Source organism: Gekko japonicus, unplaced genomic scaffold (assembly GCF_001447785.1).
Source record: "Gekko japonicus isolate JY-2015 unplaced genomic scaffold, Gekko_japonicus_V1.1 scaffold334, whole genome shotgun sequence".
Taxonomy (NCBI): domain Eukaryota; kingdom Metazoa; phylum Chordata; class Lepidosauria; order Squamata; family Gekkonidae; genus Gekko; species Gekko japonicus.
Genome location: NW_015173683.1, coordinates 168,186 through 182,404, shown reverse-complemented (window position 1 = coordinate 182,404; position 14,219 = coordinate 168,186). Strand labels below are relative to the sequence as shown.

The 14,219-nt window shown below is 42.8% G+C and overlaps 1 protein-coding gene across 2 annotated transcripts in view; it reads right to left on the bottom strand.

The window, feature by feature from the left end:
* The window catches only part of LOC107120385 (P2Y purinoceptor 8-like), a 16,881-nt gene extending 3,107 nt beyond the window's left edge, over positions 1-13,774 (bottom strand). The window contains exon 1 of one of the 2 annotated variants that reach the window (XM_015423073.1): positions 13,697-13,774. The gene's annotated coding sequence lies outside the window, so the exon portion shown is untranslated. Of the gene's footprint in view, positions 1-6,100; positions 6,164-13,696 lie in introns of those variants that run through there. The other variant, XM_015423072.1, reaches the window with a different exon arrangement.
* Positions 13,775-14,219: the final 445 nt, after the last annotated feature.

Sequence of the window (14,219 nt, the reverse complement as noted above, 5' to 3'; positions counted from 1 at the left end):
GCTGGGCTATGGATCATCTGTGGAGCCAAACAAGGGAGACCCTCTCCTGTCCTAGTCCTGCTCCTTTCCTTCTTACCAGTGCCAAATCTGAAGATCCCCAAAGGAAAACTATGGGCCTCACTTGCAATCACAATTATGCACGCCTATAAGAGCATACATATATGTGCACAGACACATACACACACATTGTAACATACACCCCATCTCACTGCTTGAGGAAGGAATGCAGTATGACTGGTGATTCTTTCAAGCCCTGAAAGTGTCCATAATAGGACATTGCCCCCCCTCCCCCAAAATCCTTGTGATATTTGAATACTGTGTGCAGTTCTGGTCACACAGTGTCCATAATAGGACATTGCCTCCCCTCCCCCAAAATCCTTGTGATATTACTGGGGCTTCTGATGCAGTCTCCTGTTTCCTAGAATGATAAAAGGGTTGGAACACTTTCCCTATGAGGAAAGGTTAAAGCGCTTAGGGCTCTTTAGCTTGGAGAAAAGATGACTGAGGGGTGACTGAGGGGTGATTGAGGGGTGATTGAGGTTTACAAGATTATGCATGGGAAAGAACAGGTAAAGAAAGAGGTATTTTTCTCCCTTTCTCACAATACAAGAACTCGTGGGCACTCCATGAAATTGCTGAGCGGTAGGGTTAGAACAGATAAAAGGAAGTACTTCTTCACTCAAAGAGTGATTCACACATGGAATTCACTGCCACAGGAGGTGGTGGCGGCTACAAGCATGGACGGCTTCAAAAGGGAATTAGATAGGCATATGGAGCAGAGGTCCATCAGTAGCTATTAGCCACAAGGTATAGATAGGGGCTCTGGGGCAAGTGATGCTCTGTCTTCTTGGTGCTTGGGGGGGCCAACAGTGGGAGGGCTTCTAATGTCCTGGCCCCACTGGTGGACCTCCTGGTTGTTGTTCAGTCGCACAGTCGAGTCTGACTCTTCGCGACCCCATGGACCAGCTCCTGCCAGGCCATCCTGTCTTCTGCTGAGATTTGACTTTGTAATAAAGTAGATTTGAACTTATTTGCCTCATCCCTCAGTTTTCAGTTGCGTTATTTTTGGGTTATAAAACCGCACACCTTTAACTATTGAAATAGTGGAATGGTAAAACGTGTCTTGTTGTATCATATGACACAACTACATTATTCTTTTAAAAAGTGATCCATATTCACATCCATCCAAGACTTACATTGCTGCCTTGATCAATTAATGTTTAAACCTAATTCAAGTACTGCTAAAGCTAAGGAAAAGGATCAAGGAGCTAATTTCCATTGCCATTTATCCCAGGTTAACAGAATAGTGTTAATTGTCAAAGACTTATGTAAATAAAACTTCTCCTTCAGTTTTCTTCAGAAAAAAATCAGGTCTCTTAAAGGAATGGAAACACATGCTTTCTCAATCAATATTACAGGATCTAATTGTATTTTAAACCAATCTGCTAAACACAATTTTTTGTTGCATGATAATAACATGCTTTATAGGGAATTGCTAGACCCCCTAATTTCCATTTCTGCTGTTCTTATTTTCAGTTAATTCTTGACTTAAGTCCAGGGTAAAAGCTGACAACCCAGAGAAGATGGTGATGCTTTGGTGGCATTTAAGATTATTACAGTGTGGGCGAGGGTGTAGTGTGTGGTCAAGTATAGCAGCTGTACCCTTGTTGAGAGCATATAAGGCTATGGGCATAATCAGGCAAGTTTGCTATTTTAAAAACATGGTGCACAGCTTCAGGGAACTGTGATGTAGGTGTTATCCTACCCTGAGTTTTACCTGAAAGTAATAATGTGAAGCAACAAGAGGTTGCACTTCATGTAACCTGATGCAAAAGGCAACCGAACACCAGTACTTTTCATTGATGCATAGAAGAGAACTCCAAAGAGGGAGTATAATGGATATGCAACACCCAAAACCAATATAACTACCATGAAATTTAACTAAGAATAAACTACTTAATTTTTAAAAATTATTTATGCAAAAATATGATATATAAATTCAATTACTATCATTTATCATTATCTGTGTGGTCCTTAATAAATCCTAAGTTGTACTATCCTTATAAGCATTACTGAACATACAAATTATACGAAGTGCAACAAATTATACAAAATACATTACTCAGCATCAATAATATTCAAAATGCAAAGTGCCATAATGCTCAGGAAAAAGGACGCTGGATTTCATTGTTGCAAGTAAGAAGCTTGTCTGTGAAAGTTCATACAGCAGGATCTATGCTGCTGTAAAGATAAGGTCCTGAGATTTCCCCCAGGAGATCCAGCTGTCGTAAACTAATTTTTTGCACATGGCTTCTAATAGGACAGGATCCCTGTTCTTTGTTACATCTGGCCAACTCTTGGCCACAAATAATTTCAGCTGCTTGTTTAAAAAAACAAGTGTATGTAGAACTCTTTGAAATGTAATTGTGAATTATCATCAGTAGAGGACATCACTTGAGCGTGTGAGATATGCTCCCCCCCTCATAGATTCATAGAGGTAGAAGGTGCCAGATTTATTTACTATGTTAATTAATTCCATAATAGTTTCCTCTGCATAGTAGCTGCTCCTCATAAACCAGTCCATAGAACACCGAGACCTGGGAGTTTACCACAAGCAGCAAGCAGGTATAGAAAAAGGACAACACCAGATTTCTTATGCAAGTGGGCCAAGCGGTATGAGAAGGCCAAGCGCAAACAGAAAACAGACCTCTTTGCTTTCCCACATTAATGAATTCAAGCCTTGGACGTGACTTAGCTCCATGAACACAGTGTGTTCTGTCTTAAACACTTATAGTGGAACTGAAAAGGAGATGTGATGTGCGCATCTAGAAACCCTTAAGGTCACCTGCCAGGGACTTACAACAGGCTCCAAGCTCTCTTCTTGTCTCTCTCATGTACCACCTCTTTGCACATGCTCAGTTCTTTGTTGCATCTGGCCAACTCTTGGCCACAAATAATTTCAGCTGCTTGTTTAAAAAAACAAGTGTATGTAGAACTCTTTGAAATGTAATTGTGAATTATCATCAGTAGAGGACATCACTTGAGCATGTGAGATATACTTCCCCCCCTCATAGATTCATAGAGGTAGAAGGTGCCAGATTTATTTACTATGTTAATTAATTCCATAATAGTTTCCTCTGCATAGCAGCTGCTCCTCATAAATCAGTCCATAGAACACCGAGACCTGGGAGTTTACCACAAGCAGCAAGCAGGTACAGAAAAAGGACAACACCAGATTTCTTATGCAAGTGGGCCAAGCAGTATGAGAAGGCCAAGCACAAACAGAAAACAGACCTCTTTGCTTTCCCACATTAATGAATTCAAGCCTTGGACATGACTTTGCTCCATGAACACAGTGTGTTCTGTCTTATGGGACTGAAAAGGAGATGTGATGTGCGCATCTAGAAACCCTTAAGGTCACCTGCCAGGGACTTACAACAGGCTCCAAGCTCTCTTCTTGTCTCTCTCATGTACCACCTCTTTGCACATGCTCAGTTTTCCCTTGCCCTTTATTGCAAACATTAATATATCCTGAAAGTATGCATTAGTCCAAAGCACACCCCCAGGTAAAAAAGGTAAAGGCAAAGGTTCCCTTGCTCGAAAGCCAGTCGAATCCGACTCTAGGGTTGTGATGCTCATCTCCGTTTCAAAGCCGCAGCGCTGTCCGAAGACGTTTCCGTGGTCATGTGGCCGGCATGACTAAACACCAAGGCGCACGGAACACTGTTACCTTCCCACCGAAGTGGTACCTATTGGCTACATTCCCACTACCTTGGTCCCCAGGTGTACTGTTTAATAAATTAAATAAAATCTGAGCCCACTTTCCTTTTTGTGAGTGTCTCTGCCTAGCACTCCAAAATGCTCAAAGAAGATTTGTTCAAGTGGACACATGTGTATGTATGCGCTCTCTCTCTCTCTCTCTCTCTCTCTCTCTCTCTCTCTCTCTCTCTCTCTCTCTCTCTCTCATGTACACATAGGGAAACCTCTTCCCTGCAGGCTCCATAGGGTCGCCGAGTTCCTCTTTGGGTGGAGGTCCTCAGGCTCCTGGCTGGCCCTTGCAGCTGGGAATGGGGGGAGATGGGGGGCAATCGCCAGTATCCTGACGCAATGACCAGAAGTGATCACACAACCAGAAGTGATGTCATCAAGTTGCCGGCAACACTCATTCAGTCAAATCTCTAATGCTGGAGCATCGCCAGCAACATGGTGATATCACTTCTGGTTGTGCCAGAAGTGATGTCTTCACATCACCCCCCTCCCCTGACAGGTACCTTCTACTGGCAGCCCTACAGTTCTACCTCCAGCCAGTTCTTCCCAAAGCCACCAGCTGTACGTTTCAGAAAGTAGGGGAAGCAGCCAGCCAAATACTGGGACCTATCCTTCCCACAATTACTGTTTTCATGGTTTCCTGCTGTGGTCAATGGGAACTCAATTTTTCATAGCCCCAATATTAGATAAAGTACATTTTAAATTGTGCATACAGTCATAATCGTACAAGATTAGCACAATATTAGTATTAGGCCTCAATTATGAGTCCCCCCCCCATTGTATCAAAATTTAGTCAAGTAATATGAAGGACAGGGGAAGGGTTTGGTAAGAGAAGAAGAGGGAAAGCTGGTCAAGTTGTTGGTAGAGTGTGCCTTTTCCATTGCTATTTATTCACCAATAATGACAGCAATGAGGACATCATGACCAGCTTTTGACATGAAGCAGTTAGAAAGTGCAGACTTGTGTTCCTTTTTTGTGTTGCTTGCTAAAACAAAGAAAATGGGAACTAGCTTGTTATGACAGAACCTTCATTGCAAGCTCATCCTTCCTCATGGCTGTTTTGTAACTGGGAAAATAATGAGATCTCAAAAACCTGTACTTGCTGGTTCTCTGGGAGGGCTCAGAAATTCTCAGACCAGGCTGAGGAAACTTTTGGCACACTTACGCATTTCCTGTGATCAAACATTTCCTTTTACACTTTGTGCTGAGTCCTGCTTCTCACTTTTAAAAAAATATGCTTTTTTTTTTTTTCTTTGTCTTCTTTTTTGAAAAGTAGGCTTTGTGGAGGTACTCAATCAGCCAGCAACTGCATACAACACAGGGAAAGCAGTGATCCTTATGCTGACGATAGCTAGCCCAAGTGGCTAGTAGTGAGGATCACCAGTTGAGATAGGATGATTCAGTTTGGCAGGAAGATCAACTAACTGTTTTGGCTGGACAATATCCTTCTCAAGCACATACCTGCAGAATAGTAGCACCGCTTTCCTGCCTCCTGCTGCTCAGGAACATGAAATCACAGCCAGACAACAACGGACCACAAATAAGAGTCAGATCTCGGTCAACATGCAAGATGGTTCTGTTTAGAAGATGTCGTTGATTTGGGGTCACTCAATGAATGAATGAATGAATTAATTAATTAATTAATGATTATCAGATATGTCAGCTGAATTATTTTTTATTTCAATATTAACCAGTTGGATCCTGATTTGTTAAGACAAGGACTCCACCCTAACAGAAATTCTCACTCAGCGTATAACTAGGTCCAGTCCTATATACTGTGACTGACATCCATATTTTTCACTGAGAGTCATTTCTAGATTCCTTCCCCATAATTATTCATATTTGAATATCTGATTTGCTTGCATTTGTTTTCATCAGCATTTCATACATTTTAGCCAGCAATTAAGAGACTACATTCACCCCATATTATTAACATTACACCAAACTTATTTTATTTTTAAATCTGCACAGCCATAAAATTAATGATCCTACCGGACCGTAAAGTCACTAACAGAGGAATCCAATGCATCATTACTCCAGTCCAAGACCAGTGAAGTAGCTCTTTCAGTTACTTCACAGTTTTTCTGAGTTCTTGGCCTGAATTTGCCTTTGCACCTTGGAGCCAGTGAAAGATTGCTTTTCTTCTACATCATTGCTGAGTTTACAATGCTTTTCCACTTAATAATAAAAAAAAAACACCCAAAATTGATATAGCGACTTATTGCATTTCTGTGCAGCCCTCTGTCATTCCCCTTCCAACTCTGTGCCTATTTGGCACCTTCACTCTCCAGTCTGCTCCAGCCCACCCTAGTAAACAGAAAGTTCTGCTTACCCCTGGGAGAGGGAGGGGGGGACCAGAAGCAGTGTCTGCACCATTCTTCTGAAAGGAGATGCTGCATTCTGGAGTGAAAGGCTCCCTTGGCTTAGTGGATCTGACAAATGCATCTCTCCCCCACCCTCTCTGCCCACACGCACCCCTCCACTCCCCTTTTCTTCTTTGCTGCAGACAGATCCTTCCCCTTCTTTATTTTGTGATTTGTAGTGTTGATGGTAGCGATTCCCCCACCTGCTGCCGGGTCCCACCACTGGGATGACACACTGCTTTCTTCTGGCTACCAAAGTTAAGAAGGGGGAGATGTAAAAACCAGAGCTATACAAACCCCTTTGCAAACACAAATGATGGCTTTAATTATTGAAGGATGAGCTCAGACAGGACCTTGAAAATTTAGGGAAACAATGTAACAGGGAAGGGGCAGAGAATGTGCATATAGACATCACCAAAGCAGGGAAAGGAAGAAGGACCACATGCAGTCCATCACTGCAATCCATCATGGACAAGGGAATAGGGCAAGATGGGGTGGTTACCCAGGGAAGAGCAGTCACCCCCTGTCTTGGAAAGGGTTGGAGAGGAATACAAACATATGTGACAGGAAGAAGGGGATTCCAAACTGAGTTTTCCAGATCCTAATCTGACACTTCGACCACTACACAAGCTTAGCTTCCATTGTAAAAAAGCGTAGGGGCGGGGTCTGGACATTCCAATTCCTTTCATTTGTGACCCTAGAACTCCCATAATCACCCTGAAGTTGGTGGCCAGTTTTGAGATTCCAAGTTGTATTTTCTGATGAGTTACGCTTGCCACAAATGGACAGACAGATGGACATGAAGATCTGTTTATTATTATAGGTGTGTGGTAACAGCTACCCAAGTGCTTTTTTTTGTTTGTTATGATATTTGGTTTGGATAAGGGTCATATTGGAAGGGCTATATGGAATCTTTGTCCAGGGGCCCATGGTGGCTCTTGGCAGCCCTGGACAGGGCAGAATGAAGGAAAAGACAGCCCCGGAAACCACCCTGCACCTGAGCAACCCTGCCCCCACTCTTTTCAAAAGAGATAGGAGAAGAGAATGAGCCTGCTCATCCAGCCCCACATGATGAAGCTTGGCTAGGTACGTCCAGGGCTCTAGTCGGGGGGGAGCTCTCAGGTACGGAGCTCCGGAAGAGAACCTCTAGGGGGCGGGGCGGTCACGTGGTGAAGCCCCGCCCCCTTCTTTACCCCGCCCTCTGCTTCGATAGCAACCCTGCCCACACTCCTTCCAAACGAGATAGGAGAAGAGAATGAGCCTGCTCATCCAGCCCCACATGATGAAGCTTGGCTAGATACGTCATTCACTGCTCTGGGTGAGCAAGGCCTCACCAGGTGAGCTAAGGTTGAGTCAAGCCCATCCTTTGCTATGCTGGGCAAGCAAGGCCAGGCTGGGCCAGGTACATCCCTCACCAGGTGAGATGAAGCAGGGCAGAACCCTTTCTGCACCACACTGGGGGACTGAACCCAGGTTGGGTACATTCATCACTGAGTGGGGTGAGACCATGCACGTCGCTCTCTGTGCTGGGCAAGTTAGCCCAGGTGGAGCTTAGCCCTCACTGCGCCAGATGAGCAAGCAACCCAAGCTGGGCACCTCCCTTACAGGGCAGGGTGGGGCTGGGCAAGGCGTATAGCCAGCAGCCGCAGCCTGTAGCAGTGCGCGTCAACTGGGAGGTGGAGCCATTGGGCCGGCCGACGTGGCAAGGCATAGGGTTGCCAACTCTGGGTTAGGAAATTCCTGGAGATTTGGGAGGTGGAGCCATTGGGAGGGCAGGGATTGGGGAGGGGAGAGGAGAGGCCACAGCAGGGTATAATGCCATAGAATCCACCCTCCAAAGCAGCCATTTTCTCCAGGGAAACTGATGTCTGTCACCTGGAGATCAGTTGTAATCCCAAGAGATCTCCAGGCCCCAAATGCATGTTGACTACCCTAGTCAGCCACCTCTTTCTCTGTTTCTTTATTTTCTTAGCTTTCTTCTTAATTTTCTTCTTCTTCTACAGAATGGGATATCCACTTAGACCTTGTAACTGATTATGATGGTCTTGGGACTTAATAGACACACCTGGAAGACCTGTGACTGGCTTGCCCAAAGTCTCTGAACTGTCTCAAAATTGATTTGGATCAGGTTGAGATACAGGGAATGGTCAAAATTATTCGGGGGTAAGAAAAGGAATTGTATGCATGCTTGTTTGCATACTTGCCGTTAGTCTCCTTTCGAAGCAGCCTGACTGGACAAAGAAATTGGATTTGGATCCCACAAGCCTTTCTGCCAGAACAAGATGGAGCACAGGGCAGTCTTGACTGATTCCCCTCTTCACTGCAGTCCTGCCCCACCTGACTTTTTAAATGGGATAGTGTGTCCTTATGGGCTCCACACTCTCTTTTTGGGTTATCTTGCACCAGTGGAAAAGCTGGTAAGATCCAACCCAATTGGCCTAGTTAATATGATGGAAGAAATGAATTCCGTTGCAAAAAAATAATCCTACTCGTCACCCTAAATTAAAAGAAATGTTGGACATCCAGTATTGCCATAACTATTGTCTACTGTGTGAAATCTACAATAAAACTACCTAGAAAACATAATTACTACCAAAGAGGGCTGCTCCAATTTTCATTTTGAGGAATGTTTGTGAAGAAGCCGTAGCTTGGTCTGAGGTTGTCAGGCTACAACCCAAGAACTGGAGCTGCTTTGTGGTGTCTTGTGTTTGCTTGTCAGAGAAAAACCATGGTGTGCTCATCTGCCTGGATCGGAAACTTTTGACAAAAGTTATACAGCCCACACTTTCTTCCTGACAAGAAGCTCGTTTTCACACATTAACTGCTGAAGGTGTGAAAATGGTCATTCTGAGCCCTCTGAGATTTTTTTTAAAAAATCAATGTGGTGAAAGAGGCAGCAGAAGAAGACTTATGGCAGGAGAGCAGTAGAAGCTGTAACCCACCTCCGTTGGATCACTTGAAGAGGAACTGACAGCCTTCCCAATACAGGAAGCATTAGAGGAAAAAATAAGACTGGTGGGAAAATCCTTATGATCTGAGACAGCATCGGCTAAGGAGTCTCTCCTTTCCCTTTTTGCAGTCTCTGTTAAACAGCCAGAGCAAATAAAGGGCTGACTGGAAAATGGTGCTGATGTTTAGGATGGGCATAGAGAGTGGCATAAAGAGAGAAAGAGTTTCTCACTGATGTTTGGAATGGCTGTTACGAATGTGCATACAGTAGCTAATGTATATATTCTTCAGTATAGTGGATATATTCTAATTGCAATTTCTGATTGAAAATGCTCAGGTTTTTATTCTAGTGACTCACTGTGTGGTTTTGATTCTCCAAATTAAAGAGTGGCTCAGTTCTTGACAGGGCATTCTTAACTAAGGCTCCAATCACACCACCGAGGAAATGAGGGCGGGAAGCGAGGCTGTTTGCCCCGGGGTGAACTGATGGTCGCTTGCCCGATCAGACTTCCGCCCGCCTGCCCCACAGTTCCAGATACTACTAACCTTTCCCCAGTGGCTTTTTGCAACGCTCCTGCGGGACGCTTGACAGATGTGTCTGTCTGATCACATCCCTTTAATCCGCGGGGAATCGTATGTCTGCCGCAGCTTCAGGTACGTATGATGGCAGCCTAATACTGTCAATGTACCTGCCAAACAGAATAATCCAGATGAACATTTTCTGTGTCACTTTCTGCCAAGCATTGCACTTCCAGAGTGATTCCCTGCTTCTCCATTTTATCCTCACACCAATTCTGTGAGTGAGGTAAGGTAGGTGTGTGTGTGTGTTTGTGTGTGTGTGTGTGTGAGAGAGAGAGAGAGAGAGAGAGAGAATTCCAAGGTCACTGAATGAGATTCTGGATGGAAGGTGAATTTGAACCCAGCTGTAGTCCAACATTCTGTCAACTGCACTGCATTAGCCTCCACTTGGGGAAAGGGAGTGCATATCATCATTGAGTACTGTTTTGCATCAGGAGCCCAAACATATCATGTGACACATACACCTGGCAACATCATTAGCTATGAGCACCACTTGTTACTTTAGAAAGGACTAATTGGTTAAATAGGGAAATGGGGTTTTTTGAGAGATATTGCAAGAGCAGGTAAATTATCAAAGAATGTGATGGAAAAGAAACCAAGAGTGCTTGCCCCACTAATTGTGGAAATGTAGAGCAAAAATGAACTCAGATATAAAACAAACTCAGCTTGTATCAGTTCTTAAATTCTGTGATCACACTGAGAGTCTCCAACCTAAAACATGGCCCTCATTTTTCATTTTTTTAAAAACTATGTATGTCCATCTTTCTGATTTCTCTCTAGGTCAAGAAGATATTGTGAAAGAATAGGCACCTGTACCTTTCAAGAATTGCACAGGGGATAAAATTTTGGTAGATGCAGATTGTCATGTAAGAACTGGGGGAACAGGAAAAGGAAAAAAAATCAGAGATGCTAAAAAAATTTCTTATGTAAAGGTACAAGAAGCCTGTTCTTATTTGTGTCCTCCGTTTCTGTCTCATGTTTAAAAAATAACTTTTTGAACAAAAAGAAAAGAAAATGGTGCTGATGCCACTGCTGTGACCCAATTTAAGTTTAGTGGTGACCTGCCAGGTGGTCTAATGCCTGAGTGGTACTGTTGCCTTGTTTGAAATGCAAGGTGGGAGGAGCTTATGATCTGATTACTCCACACAGCAATGCCACCTCTTGTTGGGAGCTGATGCTTTCCCCAGGGAGTAGCCATGTTTTATAATTATCCCAGATGGTCTCCACATTTCAGTCATCATAGCAGCATGAGACACAACCACAAAGAAGGAGCACATACACTGCTGTACCCAAAGTAGCATCTTCCATACATTAAACCATAACCATTTATTTATTTATTTTAAAAGCTCCAATCCCTCTCTCTGTAAAACAAACTATATACCCATATCTATCTTACTGGGTCATCATCCCAATCCTAATGTGCCACAGAAAGAGATGGACATGGTCCTCTGTTATATTATAGACCTAGTCGAGTGAAACTAAGATGGACCAACAAGGGAAGACTACCTGCACCTTTTCCCCTTTCAGGGTTACTAGCCATTATGAGAGGGGTTCCTAATATATATCAGATTCTATGAAAGAAAGTCTATGCACTAGCCCTTCACAACAGACCAAATCCGGCAGAGTAAATCCACCTCATTTCTTTCTAAATGTCATATGAAGTGAATGGACGGCTTCTGTCATATTCCATTCAATGGGAATACCAGGGAGCTGCACCTAGAGCCCAACTATGCAACATTGTGGACATTGACACACCGGTTGGCTTCAGGAGGCTTAGAAGGGTGATCATACGAAATTAACGAGGCTCTGGTCTCCGGTACTGAATTATATGACGAAACATGAGATATTGCCCACAAACCATTATTACCATAGGTGGTTGTTCCTATAAAGCACTAGTTACCCGTATTATTTGTATAGGGAAGTTAATACTTACCCATGATAGGGTCCTTAATATTGTCCGAGGGTGCAAAAGTTAGAGGTTGTCACGAGATGAAATAAGTCAAAATTAGCTAATTAAGTTCACCAAGTTGCAGGATAAGGTTTTTTTCTGGTCCTTAGTCTACCCAGTACGCACAATGGTTATAATTTGTACGTCTATATAAGATAACTTGTATTGTATATGTTTCAGTTTTTCTCTCCATCTGGATTAATTTGTAATGTTATGAATAAGAATAAAAAATAAATTAAAAAAAGAAGAAGAAGGGTGTACATCTGTTTAGGATTGCACAGCAAAGGTCACATACAATTAGTGAGCTTCTGTATGGCAGCATTATAGTAAAAGCTTATGGGAGCCCCCTTAGTACCAGAGGGAAAATGTTCCTCTGTAGCATGTAAACCATGGATAGGCAAAGTTTACTTAGCCTCGTCTGCATAATTATTTGCTGATGCTAAGAGTGTTTTAAACTGAGTTTTCAGTCAACTGTCCACAAGTTCAGAGGAACCTGTGGGGAAAGGGCAGTTGGAATCCCATCTGACATCTTCACTACCAGTCTCTAGGCATATGTCTGAAGGTATACCCCTACATGCATAGGATCTATATGTGCAATCCATAATTCTGCAAAATTCAGTTTCCCTGCTAGTGAAGTCTTCATTTAGAGAGTGTCAGTTGAACATGGGGAGGGGCCAGCGGGCATGTTTTTTCTTTGTTTTTAGCATACGTATAATTCTCATGTGAACAAGGCTTATAATTTCAAAGTATCTAGACTACCATTGCAGTGTTTTTTAAAGTAGGGTTGAAGATACAACTGATTAGTGAAAATAAATATACAAAAAGCTTGAGAAAAAATGTGTACATTATTCTGTGCTAGGCACATGATATTTCCTTAGATCAGTGGTATAGCATTAAGCAAGGCTCTGGTCTCTTAAATAACTTTTGGTTTACTGGCTACAAATATTCTAACTCTTACGTGCCAATCATTAGTATAAGGAAGAGCTGTTTACTTACTCAGAGTTCAAGTGCTGCTCTGAGAGATGATATGAGAAATCAATGTTTTCTAAAATTTCTTTGTGAGATCTAGCATGTGAATACCCTGCAGAAAGACTAAAAACAAGCAGATGGACAGAGTGATTCTTGCACAGGGGCTAATACACTCTCTTTTTCCCTCTCGCAAAATAAGCACAGAGGAAATATATCAGGAGAAGATGTAAACATAGTCTTGATCTACCATCAATCATGTTCACAACATATGCTTGTATTTAAACCAAATAATTGCTGTGTTAAATGGAAAGAACAGCTTGCTGGAACCACAGCACTGGAATATGCAGCATACACTTAGTGATGGCAAATTATATGCACAGTCGAGTCCGACTCTTTGCGACCCCATGGCCCAGCTCCCTCCAGGCCTTCCGGTCTTCCGCCATCCTCTGAAGTTTGCTCAACTTCATGTTCGTTGCATCGATGACACTGTCTAACCATCTCATCCTTTGCCGTCCCCGTCTTCTTTGACCTTCAATCTTTCCCAGCATCAGGGTCTTCTCCAGTGAGTGCTCCCTTCTCATTTGGTGGCCAAAGTATTTTAGCTTCAGTTTCATTATCTGGCCTTCCAGGGAACAGTCAGGGTTGATTTCTTTGAGGATTGACTGATTTGTTCTTCTTGCAGTCCAAGGGACTCTCAAGAGTCTTCTCCAGCACCATAGTTCAAAAGAATCTATTCTTCTGCGCTCGGCCTTCCTTATAGTCCAACTCTCGCAGCCATACATGACTACTGGGAATACCATTGCTTTGACCATGAGGACTTTTGTTGGCAGGGTGATGTCTCTACTTTTTATCATGCTGTTTAGGTTCGCCATCGCTTTCCTCCCAAGGAGCAGGCGTCTTTTAATTTCATGACTGCTGTCACAGTCTGCGGTGATCTGGGATCCCAGGAACGTGAAGTCTGTCACTACTTCTTGTTTGAAATCACTAAGCATACACTTAGTGATGGCAAATTATATAAATTATTAGCAATCTAAATAATACTGTGTATACAATACTTGTCAACAAAAGCAATGATAATTCCTGCCCAGTTAGTTTTTAAAGAATTAAAGGATTAAGTTACCTGCTTATTCACCCACATCTGATGACTTGAAGTTTTCTTCCTCAAATAAATTCATTATTTCCTTCCAGAGTCTGTCTGAACGCCAGCTGCACGTTATATTGCAACACCCGCTTCCTTTCAACGGTTCATGTTCTAGGTGGAGGTCACACCATTACATTTCCTACAGAGATTTAAGGATTTCCTTTTCCCCTGGCACGTTGCGTTTCAACTGCTATGTAGTTTGCTTTTATTATGTTATTATTGAGTTATGATAAACAGTTTTTGAGACATATATTTGGAAAGTGATGCCTGTTTCAATGTGAAAAGATCCTATTTGGTACAAAGCATTTTGCTTTGGTTGTAAAGCTAATCAGGCTTGGAAATCCAGGGGAAATGTGAGATTCTTTGTGGAGTTAGAATTATGAAAGCCTAGAATCCAGACATTCTGAGCAATTCAGGTACAATCTAGAAAACTATAAATACAAAATTACATGGTAAACAACATGATCTTGTCAGATTTTAGTTTATTCACTTTATTTACTTA